Below are 12375 nucleotides of genomic sequence, written 5' to 3' on the forward strand. Positions count from 1 at the left end.
ACAATGCAATGAACATCGTGTACAAGGTCTGTTTTCGCAGCATGTACAAATGTCTTCTCTATCTTCATCCATAGGGTGACAGGGCTATCTAGATATCCATAACATCACTAATCTACACGCACATTGCAAGGCTGCTTTCTATTATTAAAGATGAGCATCCCGATAGATTAGCAGAGGAGGCACTTACGCTGACACCAAGTGTCCTTGAATGCTGAGAAATCACCACGCAGCGGTCTGACATCTCATGAGGGGTGTCTAGTTTGTTAAAAAGACGGGGTCCTTCGTTCTCTCCCATCAGGTAATGGAGTTGGTTCGTCCCTTTGGGGGATTCTTGGCTCTACACCTACACACACTCTAGGTACACATAGAATAGGGTTTGCATAGTTAGGAGTATGTTAGATTACTGCCTTGATTTATATGCCAGCATATATACATTGTTTTAGCACCATGGTAGAACTATATCTACTATTCACGCTTTTGGTGCTCGTAATCACTTTTATCTGCTTCTGTCTATTAATCATCACAGCACATGTATTCAATACAAGAATAATGTTGGTTCAATAAATATATTCGAAAACACCCCACTGTGTATTCTCTTTATACTTCTCTGAGAACAAGTGTGCAGAAGTGACTGAGTGAAAGGTTCTGTACTGTTTCCACAATCCCTGAGGGGCCAGGATTGTCCTGTTCAGTGGTTGACAGAAACCATTCACTCCCTGGTACATTAGGGGGTCATACAGTGGCACTGTGAGCTAGCTGGTCTATGGGCCAACATATCCTGCGGGGGTGTCCGAAATCAGTCTTGGCACCAAGCCCCTAGTTTATGTTGTCCAAACAGTGCGCAGATCCTACAGATTAGTTGGAAATACACAGCACACTAATATGTATACCACATTGCATTGGGTAGTATTTAGTACACGTACTTTCTTTCTTCAAAAAGATAAGCACTGGGCTAGACATTAACATTATTGTATCTGTTGGTTGACTGAGTGCTGAGCTCAAGGACACCAGTGGAAAATGACCCCAACTCCCATGGATGGGGTACAGTAGGCCCTGTCTACCCTGTGGCCCTCCAAATGGGTTCTTACAAAGGTGGCAGCTGTGGGACCTTGGACATCGAAGGGAAGTCTTGTTGGTATGGGCTCTGCTCTGCTCTAGGCTACAGTCAAGCTGAAGGGGCATGTTAGGAGTTCCAAACCGCTTCAGTCCATCCTTGATCATGGAAAAGTCTGGGGTCGCTGGGTTGGGCAGTGCCAAACATCACAAGAAATTAAACAATGCAGTACTGGCCTTCCTATCCGGTAAGTGTGTGATGATGTATCTTAAATCTTTGCCCAGCATATTTTATTTATTTATTTATTTTATTTATAGAGCGCAACACTCATCCCAAGGGACATCACGGAGCTAAAACATAACTGAGTGCAAGCAAAGAAAGATTCCAGTTCACAGCTTAGTAACCAGGGAATAGGTGTGTTTTTTCTGAACATTAGGTATTCTTCAGTCAGGCGTAGTTCTGGAGGGAGTTTGTTCCATATGACCGCTGCTAATTTTGAGAACGATCGATCGCCCATCCTAGCTTTGGTCGTACGCTTGACTGATACCAGTGCCTGATGGCGGGATCTCAGATTGCACAAAGGTACATGAAATTTTAATTTTCCATGTAGGATTTGTGGACCTGTTTTGTATAGCGTTCTATGTGCAAAGCACATGAGCTTAAAGTTGGCTCTTTTGCGTACAGGTAGCAAGTGTAATTCCTTCATACAAAAGGAGGCTGAACTATATCTACTCTTGTTACATATTAGTTTGGCAGCGGCATTTTGGACTACTTGTAGTCTGGTAAAGAGATAGTCAGCCATGCCCATATACAATGCATTGCCATAGTCCAGCCTACTCACAAGAAGTGCTTGTGTCACTGTCTTCCTACAATTTAGAGGGATCCATGGAAAAAGTCTTCTAAGAAGTTTTAATGTGGCAAAGCTTTTTCCACATAGTGATCGTACTTGATTCTGCATAGATAAAGCATCATTGAAGATGAAGCTCAAATTCTTGGCAGCCTGCCTAGGTTCAGGAGTAGTTCCCAATACCTGGGGCCACCAACTATTGTCCCAAATTGTTTGAGCTCCTCCGAAAAGTAAGATTTCTGATTTTCCGGCATTGAGTTTTAAGCAATGTCCAGACATCCAATTTGCAATTTCAGTAAGACAATTGATTAAATTATCCTTAGTATCTACTTTTGTCAGCCTGTCGGACAAAGGAATTATCAATTGTGCATCATCGGCATAGGAGCATATATTAAAGCCCCATTTCCTGCTGATATCTGCTAAAGAAGAGACATATATATTAAAAAGAGTAGGGCTCAGAGTAGCTCCCTGTGGCACTCCATAATTAATACTCTTAGCAGTGGAGGAATAAGGACTCATTTGAATGATCTGGTTTCGGTTTTTAAGAAAAGACACGAACCATGCTAAAGCTTTTGAACAAAGTCCTTTTTCATGCAGAATTCGCAATAGTTTGTTATGGGATACAGTGTCGAAAGCCGCAGTAAGGTCCAAAAGGATCAGTGCTACAGCTTTACCCTGGTCAACTAGAGACCTATTATTGTCTGACACAGCTAGCAAGGTAGCCTCAGTGCTGTTGTTGGCCCTAAATCCAGTTTGTGAAGAATCAAGTAGATTATTGGATTCAATAAAGACCGTAAGTTGTTTGTTAACCAATTTCTCTAAAACCTTCGATAAATATGGTAGTTGGGATATTGGTCTATAATTGGCTGGATCGTAGATTTCGAGACCTGGCTTCTTTAAAAGGGGAAAAACAACTGTTTTTTTCCAGATATCTGGAAAGGAAGCAAGCTCTAGCGAGTGATTAAGAGCTTTAGTAACTTGGGGACACAGTACTGAGACTAGACGAGAGAAAATGAAGTGTGAGCATGGGTCTAATGGGGATCCTGCCTTAACTTCTGTCATAGCTTTAGCCACTTGTTCTTCGGAGAATGGTGACAGACTATCTAGGTGGTTGTGAGCCGCAGGATGTGGAGCTCAGTTTTCCCAAACCTTGGAGTCTTCATTATTGGAGGGAATAAAAGTTGTGTACATTTTTGTCACTTTGTTTATAAAAAAGTTGTTGAGTAGCTCACAGTTCTCAGATGAAGGTGCCATAGATTGTGACAACAGAGTGGGCTTACAGAGTTCCCGAATTATTTTTATAAAGTTCTTTAGATGAACTTCCCGTTTCTTCAATTCTTTCTGAGTAATACTTAGCTTTGGCCTCTTTTAGGGTCCCAGGGTAAGTTTTTTGCTTGGCTAAGTAAATACATCTGTCTGTGCTGGTCTTTGAAAGTCTCCATTTATGTTCCTTAATTCTGCACTCTCTTTTCATAAGTTTTAAATTCGGCGTATACCACTTTTCGGATTTTTTAGTGGCTAGTTTCCGAGTGAGTTTAGGGGCACACTGATCAAGTGTTTTTTCAATGTCTTGCTGTAACTGTGTAACTAATGTGTTTATAGGATTTTGGTAAAAAGGCCTAGAGATACAAGGGAAAATGGCACTGAATGATTCCTCCGTGATTTGATTCCAGGCCCTAGACCTTGGCTGACCCCTTATCTCAGACTTTGGTGTATGTTTAGATAAACTGAAGGAAAGGGAAATTAGGAAATGGTCCGTCCAGAGTAAGGGTTTAATTTCCTGAATACATATAGATTCTATGTTGGAGAACAATAAATCAAGGGTGTGGCCAGCCACATGGGTTGGTTTAGTAATCCTTTGGAATAGTTGCATTATGGCCATATCATCATCGAGATGTTTAACTCCTGGGTTTGTGGGCTTTTCATAGTGGAGATTAAAATCTCCTATAACTAGAAACTCATTTTGCTTTAAGCAGAGAGGAAGAAGTTGTGTTAATAGACTAGTGCTTAATCCGGGCTGATGTCCTTGCGGGTTGTAAATGACCGCCCCACCAAATAGTTTATAGTCATCCACAGACACTGAGAACGCTAGAATCTCATGTGTGCCTGCTTTAGTGACCGCAATGGGAATACAAGTAAAGTGGTCTTTATATAAAATATTGCATACATAAGTGGAAGGCATCATTGATGGTGGGGCCAGGTGTGGGGCCTGGTGTACTTTGGGCTGCGGTAAAAAGTAGGGAGGGGTGTGGAAGATGCATCCTCATTTTGACAAACACTATCAACGTGTCTTAGCACACAAAGCAGCAGCAAGACTTCTTATGAAATCAAACCTCTACTTAGATCACAGGTCTTCAAAAAAGTTTGCTCTGAAACAATTTTGAGGTCGGGTCTCCCTCCAAAACTTTATGGCAAGACTTGGGGGAGGGTGAGTGATAATAAGGCTGAGAGCAGGGGGCTGGGAGCATGAGATAATTTCAGGGGTGGTTTTCTGTAACAAATTCTACACTAAATGTGAGCAGTATAAACGTGCGAATACGTCACACAAAAAGTGACCAAAAACTCTGCCCCACATAATTAGGGAGTTGTGAGCCTCTCACACTCCTGGACCCCAATGCAACTACCTGCTGCCCAATGATAGCTACAGACCTGAGTAGCAGGCTACCTCTCTGCCTTTCCCACCATGACTGCCCATCACTCCAGTCCTAAAACAGACTCTGTGTCCCTTTCAGAAAAAAATAACCCCCTAAGTGTTGCCTCCATTTTGCAGCGACTGATTGCTAAGCTCTGATGCTAGCAAGGCCCCATACCTCTTTTGAAAAGTAGGGCAGTCATGATTCTGATGCAGTGGGCCTCTTGACCCCCTGGGATCCAGTGCCACTTCACCTGCTTCACTAATAATAGGTACTGCCTTGCAAAACAGTCAGTCTCCTCTGCTCTTTGTTAAAAACATAAGCCCCTGTCTTGAGCCTTACCCATTCTGTCATCTATCTGAGGTCCGTGCTAAGCTGCGTCCTCTGCTTCAATATTCACCTCCCTTGGGCCATTGGTATGAGGCTAAAAATACTGGCACAGCAAGGGTGCACTGTGGCCCAATGCAAACATGCAAACAAGGAAGCCACCATAACAGCCTCTATAATTGGGGTTTAGTTGGTCCCTCCCACCACTGGGCCTCAGTGCCATTGCACCTGGAACACCAATTATACCTACAGTTCTACGAAACAGGCTTCATCCTCTGCCACTACACAGAGCTATTACTCCTAGGCCTGAGCCTTAGAGTAGGCTGTCTGCCCCTCTGTGTAATAAAAAAGGGCACAAAGTCCCACATTCCCCCCCCCTTTTCTCTGGTGCTGGGGCCCTTTTCTCTGTGCAACAATGATGACCTGGGCCCTAATACTAGCAAGGACAACGGGCCTCCAATCCCCTTTTTGTTAGTAAGACAGTCATAATTTGGGTGCAGTGGCCCCCTCACACTCATGGTCACAGTGCCACTGCACCTATTATATTTATAGTACAAAAGCAGCCCCGATATGTTCCCCATATGTCTGTCCATTTGTAGGTGGAAAAACTAGTCCCCAGATAGCACCCTTCCTAAGTCTTTGATGTTATCCATGGATCTTGATTTTTGGTCTTTCTCCTGGGCCATTACTCTGAAGCCCCGGCGGTCCAGTGATCAGGGCTCTGCTTCCAAATGTGAACCTGTCTGCCTCCCTTCAACTTACTTGAAAGGACATCTGCACGTCAAAGTAGGCAGGGTTTGTGGGGACCGATGAGCCTATGAATCTTTTCCTTTCACAGAACCAGTTCCCATACTTTTTATTAAACAAAACAGAAACAGCCGTCCCTGAATGGTTAATGTGGACCTTGTAGTGCCTCTGGGTGAAAGTGAAAAGGAAGGGGTTTGGGCTGTCATGTCAAAGCTATACGAAAGGTTGAAAAAGCATGCTCTGAGTTCTCTGACAAAATGATCAAGGTGGAGAATAGGGTGACCACCCTAGATGCTGACATGCTAGCAATCTAAAAAGTGGGAGCAATATCCATGAAGCACAACTGACCGACACTAAGTGGAAACTTGAGAAATTTGAAAATAGACTGAGACAAAACAACCTCCGGGTTTTGGGTGTAGCTGAGGGGATCGAGGGAAGCAACACCCAAACGTTTATAGTGGGCCTATATAATAGCGCATTTCATGAGCTAGTAGATTGGAACTGGGATCTGGAGATCCAAAGAGTGCATAGGTTCCCCTTCAAACAACATCAGCACCATGTGCAAGATGCGGGGAAGCCAAGGGCTATTCTAGTATTTTTTGGAAACTTCCTCCTCAGACAGTTCATTTTCAAAAAAGCCCACCCAGACTCGAAGTGGACTGCCGAAGGCTGCACATTTTTTGTGAGACCAGATTTCTGCCACACTACAGTTTAAAGGCAATCGCATTTGAGGCAGATGATACAGCCTTTTCAGTCCAAGGGTGTTTCTGATTAATCCGTCCAGACTAAAAGTCACTGTGCAGGACAAAACCCATTTCTTTACCTCAGCGATTAAAGCAAAAAAGTATCTTGAGAGCCTGGTTAACTCTGGGACCCCAAGACATATTTGTTAAGGCATGATTTTCATGGTCTGATTGATGGGTGTTCCTTCGCATTTGAGTAAAACTTGAAAACGGTTTGGGGGGAGTGTATTTGAAGGTTTGATGGCCTGGTGGTGATTGCTTGCTGATGATGTATTTTTCCTTGTAAGGCACTTACTCATTTTGGTATTCACAGAAGGCACTTACTCATTTCGGTATTCACAGAAGTTAGGAGTCCTAACTTTAGGACTCCTAAATGCCTTCTGTGAATACCGAAAGTCTTAAAGTTAGGATTTTTCTCAGTTTAGGAGTAGTAAAGTTAGGACTCCTAACTTTAGGACTCCTAAATGCCTTCTGTGAATACCGAAAGTCTTAAAGTTACGAATAGTAAAGTTAGGACTCCTAACTTTACTACTTCTAAACTGAGAAAAATCCTAACTTTAAGACTTTCAGTATTCACAGAAGGCATTTAGGAGTCCTAAAGTGAGGACTCCTAACTTTTGTGAATACCGAAATGAGTAAGTGCCTTCTGTGAATACCAAAATGAGTAAGTGCCTTCTGTGAATACCAAAATGGTAGTAAGTTTAGGATTTTGTCTTAAGTTAGTTCTGTGAATAAGCCCAAGATGCTTTGGGAACAAGTGGCGAAGCTGAAAGAAGGCCTGCCTCAGGCTCATGTCATTCATACATTGAGTCATCAATGTGTTGGCATTCACGTTGAAGGGAATTCGATGGCAGATGAAGCCACTAAGGCAACAGTTTGTGATGCTGCCATTGCTGCAATAACTCGCTCAAGTACAAGGATAGACGGAACAACTATGGTGGTAGTTAATGCCACGCGCAATGGAACAGTCCCACCAAAGGTCTTTCCACTCAAGTACTCGTACAAGTTAGACGCACAAAACATTCCATACGCTCAAATTCGAGGAGTGAGGGATAGAGTTATATCAAACATTGATCGCAGATTAGGACTTATACTAGCTGAACACAAAGGACTGGGTTCTGCTCACGCAGGGATTACTGCTGCAGTTTCATTACTGAAGCATCATTATTGGTGGCCCGGTATTACCAAACAGACCACGGACTTTGTCCTTAAATGCGAAATCTGCCAGAAGATGAAAGGCTCCACCGTAGCATGTCCAGCACCTTTTTGATCTCAGACAAGACTTTGACTTTTGTTTATTTGGACCAATGCACCCATTACAATCAGATGGGCCTTACAAGTTAATCTTGGTGGCCACAGAGCTCGGCTAACGCTCAAACTGTTATAAAGGATTTGCAAGTCTTTATCAGGACATGTGCATTTGGCACACTATATTCCGAACAGGGTCCACTTTTGCACATGGCATTGAGTCGCCTTGTGTTTGGATTCCTGTACCGGGTCCGTCCCTTTTGTTGTTGATCAAATGAAAGCAATCCTTAACAGCTAGGGTACTAGGCTCGGGTGGCAGTTGGGTCAATCGCCTATATGGGGTCCAGAGGGCACTTAACAACATGCCAAGAAAATCCCTTGGGGGTCGTACATCTTATGAACTCCTGTTTGGTGTGAGAATGTGGGTACCAGATCTCAATAGTGTCAGCACAGTGGCGGCTGAAACACCATTTCACATCAATGAACGTTTGGCTGTTTTACAGGACTCAATGAATTCTGGGCCTTACAAAGCAACGTCAAGTAAAATGCACCACCGCTGGAGAAGCGAAGGTAGTTCCGGGAAGATCTTCCTGGGTCCTGAAGATTGGGGACCTGGTCAGAGAAAAGATAGTGGACATGAAAGAATTTGGGCCATCTTACAGAGCGCCTGTGCCTTTCCTGGCTGTTGAAGGTACGAGAACTGTACTTCTTCTGCCCCTTGCCGGTCGCTGAGATAAAAGGTGTGTCTCAATTGATCGGATCAAACCACACTATGTGGCCGATTCTCAACAGTAGTCCACATGGGCTCCTGGGTAGCCACTGCACTCCTCTCACTACTGTACAGGAAGTTCAGATGGAAACTTTACTAATGACTGAAGACTCCACTCTCCAAAGAGAAGTTGTAAACAACAATGAAATGATACTTCTCCGTGTTCAAACAACTACAACTGTACAATCAACAAGTACAGAAATTTCAATTTGTAAAATTGATGACATCTATGTAAACATGTCACAGATTGAGTCATCTACCATTTCTACAAAACCTGCTGCGCTGCCAAGAATAGATCGGACGGCATCTGGCTACTTCGTGCATTATGACGATTTCTCATCGGACCCAAGTGAACTTGAATTGCCAACACCGCCTCTCCCTTTCAAGCTACAAATGTATTCTCTCTATCATTGGCTGAAATAGACTTACTTTTTTGTTCCCTGGATACATCTCTGGATTACAATTGGATTACTTTCCTGGTACTTTGGATTGGTATAGTGACTGTCTTTTTCCAACTTCTGAATGGACACTTTCTCCCAGAACGCTCTGCAGTACAACTTGTGAACTTGGTTCTTAAACCACACGCCTCAACGCACAGTGAACTGAGGGACTTGTCCCTGGTGAACATTACAGCAGTTCCACTTCCTGAAGGAATTGTTTGGGACAGGGTATCGTATGATGTGTATGGTCTTACTGAAATATTACAAATTGCTTATTTGTTTAAAATTTCCTTAAATTATATCATAAGTTAAACGTTCCAGACCCTGGATATATATTCTTTTCCTTCCCTCATAATACATTGTTGTGCTCAGATAAGTTTTTGGTGTCTGCATCGTTTGCTGGACAGGTGGGAATTTAAAGATATCCTAGGGTAACATCATATCACAACCCATTGATGCTCGAATGTCCGATCACTTGTCTAGTTAAGTCGGCTTTCAATAGAAAATTTATTTTAGACACAGATTATATACATCACATTCATAAATGGTTAATAGATTTCCTCACAATAAATAGAGGTACTGCTAACAATAATATGGCAGGGGATAGCCTAAAAGCAGGGATCAGGAGGTGAAACACTGCACTATAGTCTTTATCAGCAGAAGCAGAGGCGCAGCCAGATCCGTGGGTTATATGGGGGAATTCACACTCCTTGAGGCAATGCTGACTAGGTTTGCAATGGGTGGACAGGACTGTAGGAAAACCCATCAGTATAAAATTCAATAAAAAAGATTTAAAAAAAAAAAAACATCTCTAAATCTTGAGATACCACTTAGCTCAAATCTTCTGCCAATGTTATCATGGAATATCGCAGGTAAGGCAGGAGAGCCCCATAGAGGCGTATATCGATTACGCCTAGTGATGCCAATTCTTCACTTCAGTTGCTGCTACACCCTATATGCCTCTTCCAGTATCTTAAATCTGAGGGGGGGTTTAGGCTCTCCTGCCTTACCTGCGATATTCCATGACAACATTGGCAGAAGATTTGAGCTAAGTGGTATCTCAAGACTTGGAGGTCTTTTTTTTTTTTGTTTGAATCTTTTTTATTGAATTTTAAACAAAAGTAAGGGGTTATCAAAGCATGGCAATATACAGTGCCATTCTGACAAGAGTACAGTGCATAAAGATGCTGGCCAGCATTATTAGATTACGTAATGCGTAACATACATCATGGCCATATGGATAAGCTAAGCAAGTAACCAATAATGCATGGCTCGATCGACTTGGCGAGTGAGGCACGGGAAAGTCAAGCTGCCAGAGTAATATTAAGAATAAAAGAAATCAAAGAGGGGTAGACGAGTGTTGCCGCCTTTTCTTGCTTTCCTTACTGAAGAACGCTGTTAAATTATATAACAGGCTGAAATTTTCGACTTCACGATGAAATTCATGGTGCAACCTTTGTCCTGAGGATGGTCTCTGTGATTGATCCTTCAAAAGTGAGACCGAAACGTCGACGCTACGACACTTCTTTTACACAACTAATAGGCATTGGATGCTATTAGAAATTACATCTGTTTGTATTGATTGATTTCAACATATGACCGAATGTGGATGGCTCGTATTTGTTTGTAAAAAGTGTCACTGACTACTGCTTATTTCATTCTAAATGAGACAGTAGTGTTATGTTACCATTCATGAAATGTTAAGTGGATTGTTTCACTACTTTATTGAATGAGAATATTGAAAATATATAAAATAATTTTTGACAAAATAATATAAAAGATGAACTTGGGTCATTTTTGAAAGTTTCTTTTTTAAGTTTCTTTCTGAGTTCCTGGAAATCAAGATCACTATTGTCTCTGTTTGAATAATTAATTTAAATTGAATAAATCCTCAAGGTTTATTTTTGTTTTTTGACTAATAAGGTGTACAAGCATCTCAGTGTGAGGATGCCTCTGCTGCATGTTCATGTGGGGCCAACTGTAGAGTCCAGGACATATAATATTAGCAAAGGTATAAGTACTTTACAAAATCAATACCAAAAGGGGACAACAAACTATATAAAGCTGCCCAAACTAAACCTCCCAGCCCTCCCGTATCCCAATTTGCCATCCATAGTAGTCAGTAGTACCCGTGTTATGAACAATTGATCTGAAAATCTTTAAGGAAGGTGTGATGTGACCATCAAAGTACCCTTCAGTGCCTCGTGTGTTTGGTGTGCACTAAGTGGTCAGGTCCCTGGATCTGCCTTGTGCTGTCCTGTGAGGGCGCCCGGGGGAATTGAATCAGTGTGTGATTCAGTCTGAAAATCATGCAGTATGGTGTCCCATTTGGTAGCTATAAGGATTTTGCGCAGCCCTTTACTATCCTCCCTGTTCAACGCTGCACTTTCCACTTGGGCCCACATTAGGAGCGACTGCCTCCAGGCAACCTGGGGTGGGGGTTCTGGTGACCTCCAGCGTCTACTGATAAGGTGCTTAGCTGTCAAATCGGGGCATCTGGAAGTGACTTTGTGTCCCCTACCCCTCCAGGAAAAGGCCTAAGGAGCATACCACCCATGTGTGTGTCACTGTGTGTCCTGCGCAGGCGGCCAATTGCTTGGAGATCTTTCTGATGGTGTTCAGATATGTATGTTTAGCGAGCTACAAGTAAAGTATGGCTTGACAAGAGAGACATTTTTTTATTACTTGCAGATTAGAGATTTTATTAATAAGCTGGATATGAAAGTGATTTCCTTCACAAAATTCCCCATCACCGAAGCCGCTGACTGTGGAGGTAGAAATCGGCATATATATAACCTATGAATTCAAGCCATACCTGATGATCTAGAGTCCCAGAACGCCAAGTGGGAAGGAAGACTGGTTCTGGACGGGCTGCTACTCCAGGGTTCTTTGGATGTTGGCAGGGAGACAGTCTTAACTGCAGGACTACAGAGCCAGCACTGTAAAATAGTATTTAATCAATATTATACTCTGACTAAGCCATTCAAATAGGGCAGGAAAACCGACTCTAAATGTCATCCGTGTGGAATTGAACAGGCAGAAATTGTACACATGTTTCATGCCTGCCCAGGGCTAAATGGCTACATTTAAGAAGTGGGATGGATAAGCCCTGACCTTCCAACTTTTTCAGAATGGTGGGCACAATTTGGAACTTGGAAAAGTGCTTATATGAATGTAAGGGCCAGAAAGCACAAAGACTGGGAGTTTTAATCTGGTCAGAATTAACCAATTGGATTGAGAGTTTTAATTAGGGATGCCATATTTAGGAAAAGGGATGAGTATGTAGCAGTGCACTAAAGCACTTTATGGTATGCTTTAAGCGGTGATGAGATTTATAGAATGCGTCAGTGTATCTGGATATCGTATTATATTTTCTTGCAAGTTGGTTGTTATAGGGTAGGAATAGGCTATCAACTGAGGTGGCTAGATTTTGAAGTAACAAATGCACTTTATGACACTGCACAATTATGATTGCACTAAAGCACTTTAGGATAGTGTTTTAGATGTGATGAGATATATATCATGCATTTGTGTATTTCAAGGTCTTAAGGTACCTTTCTACTTTAT

General features: G+C 42.4%; 1 long non-coding RNA gene across 1 annotated transcript in view; it reads right to left on the bottom strand.

The window, feature by feature from the left end:
• Positions 1–267: 267 nt before the first annotated feature.
• The window catches only part of LOC146797735 (uncharacterized), a 203887-nt gene continuing 191779 nt past the window's right edge, over positions 268–12375 (bottom strand). The window contains exon 5 of the long non-coding RNA XR_014968523.1: positions 268–354. This is a non-coding gene — a long non-coding RNA (uncharacterized LOC146797735). The remainder of the gene's footprint in view (positions 355–12375) is intronic.

This window comes from Triturus cristatus, chromosome 9, assembly GCF_964204655.1.
Source record: "Triturus cristatus chromosome 9, aTriCri1.1, whole genome shotgun sequence".
NCBI classification, from domain to species: Eukaryota; Metazoa; Chordata; class Amphibia; order Caudata; family Salamandridae; genus Triturus; species Triturus cristatus.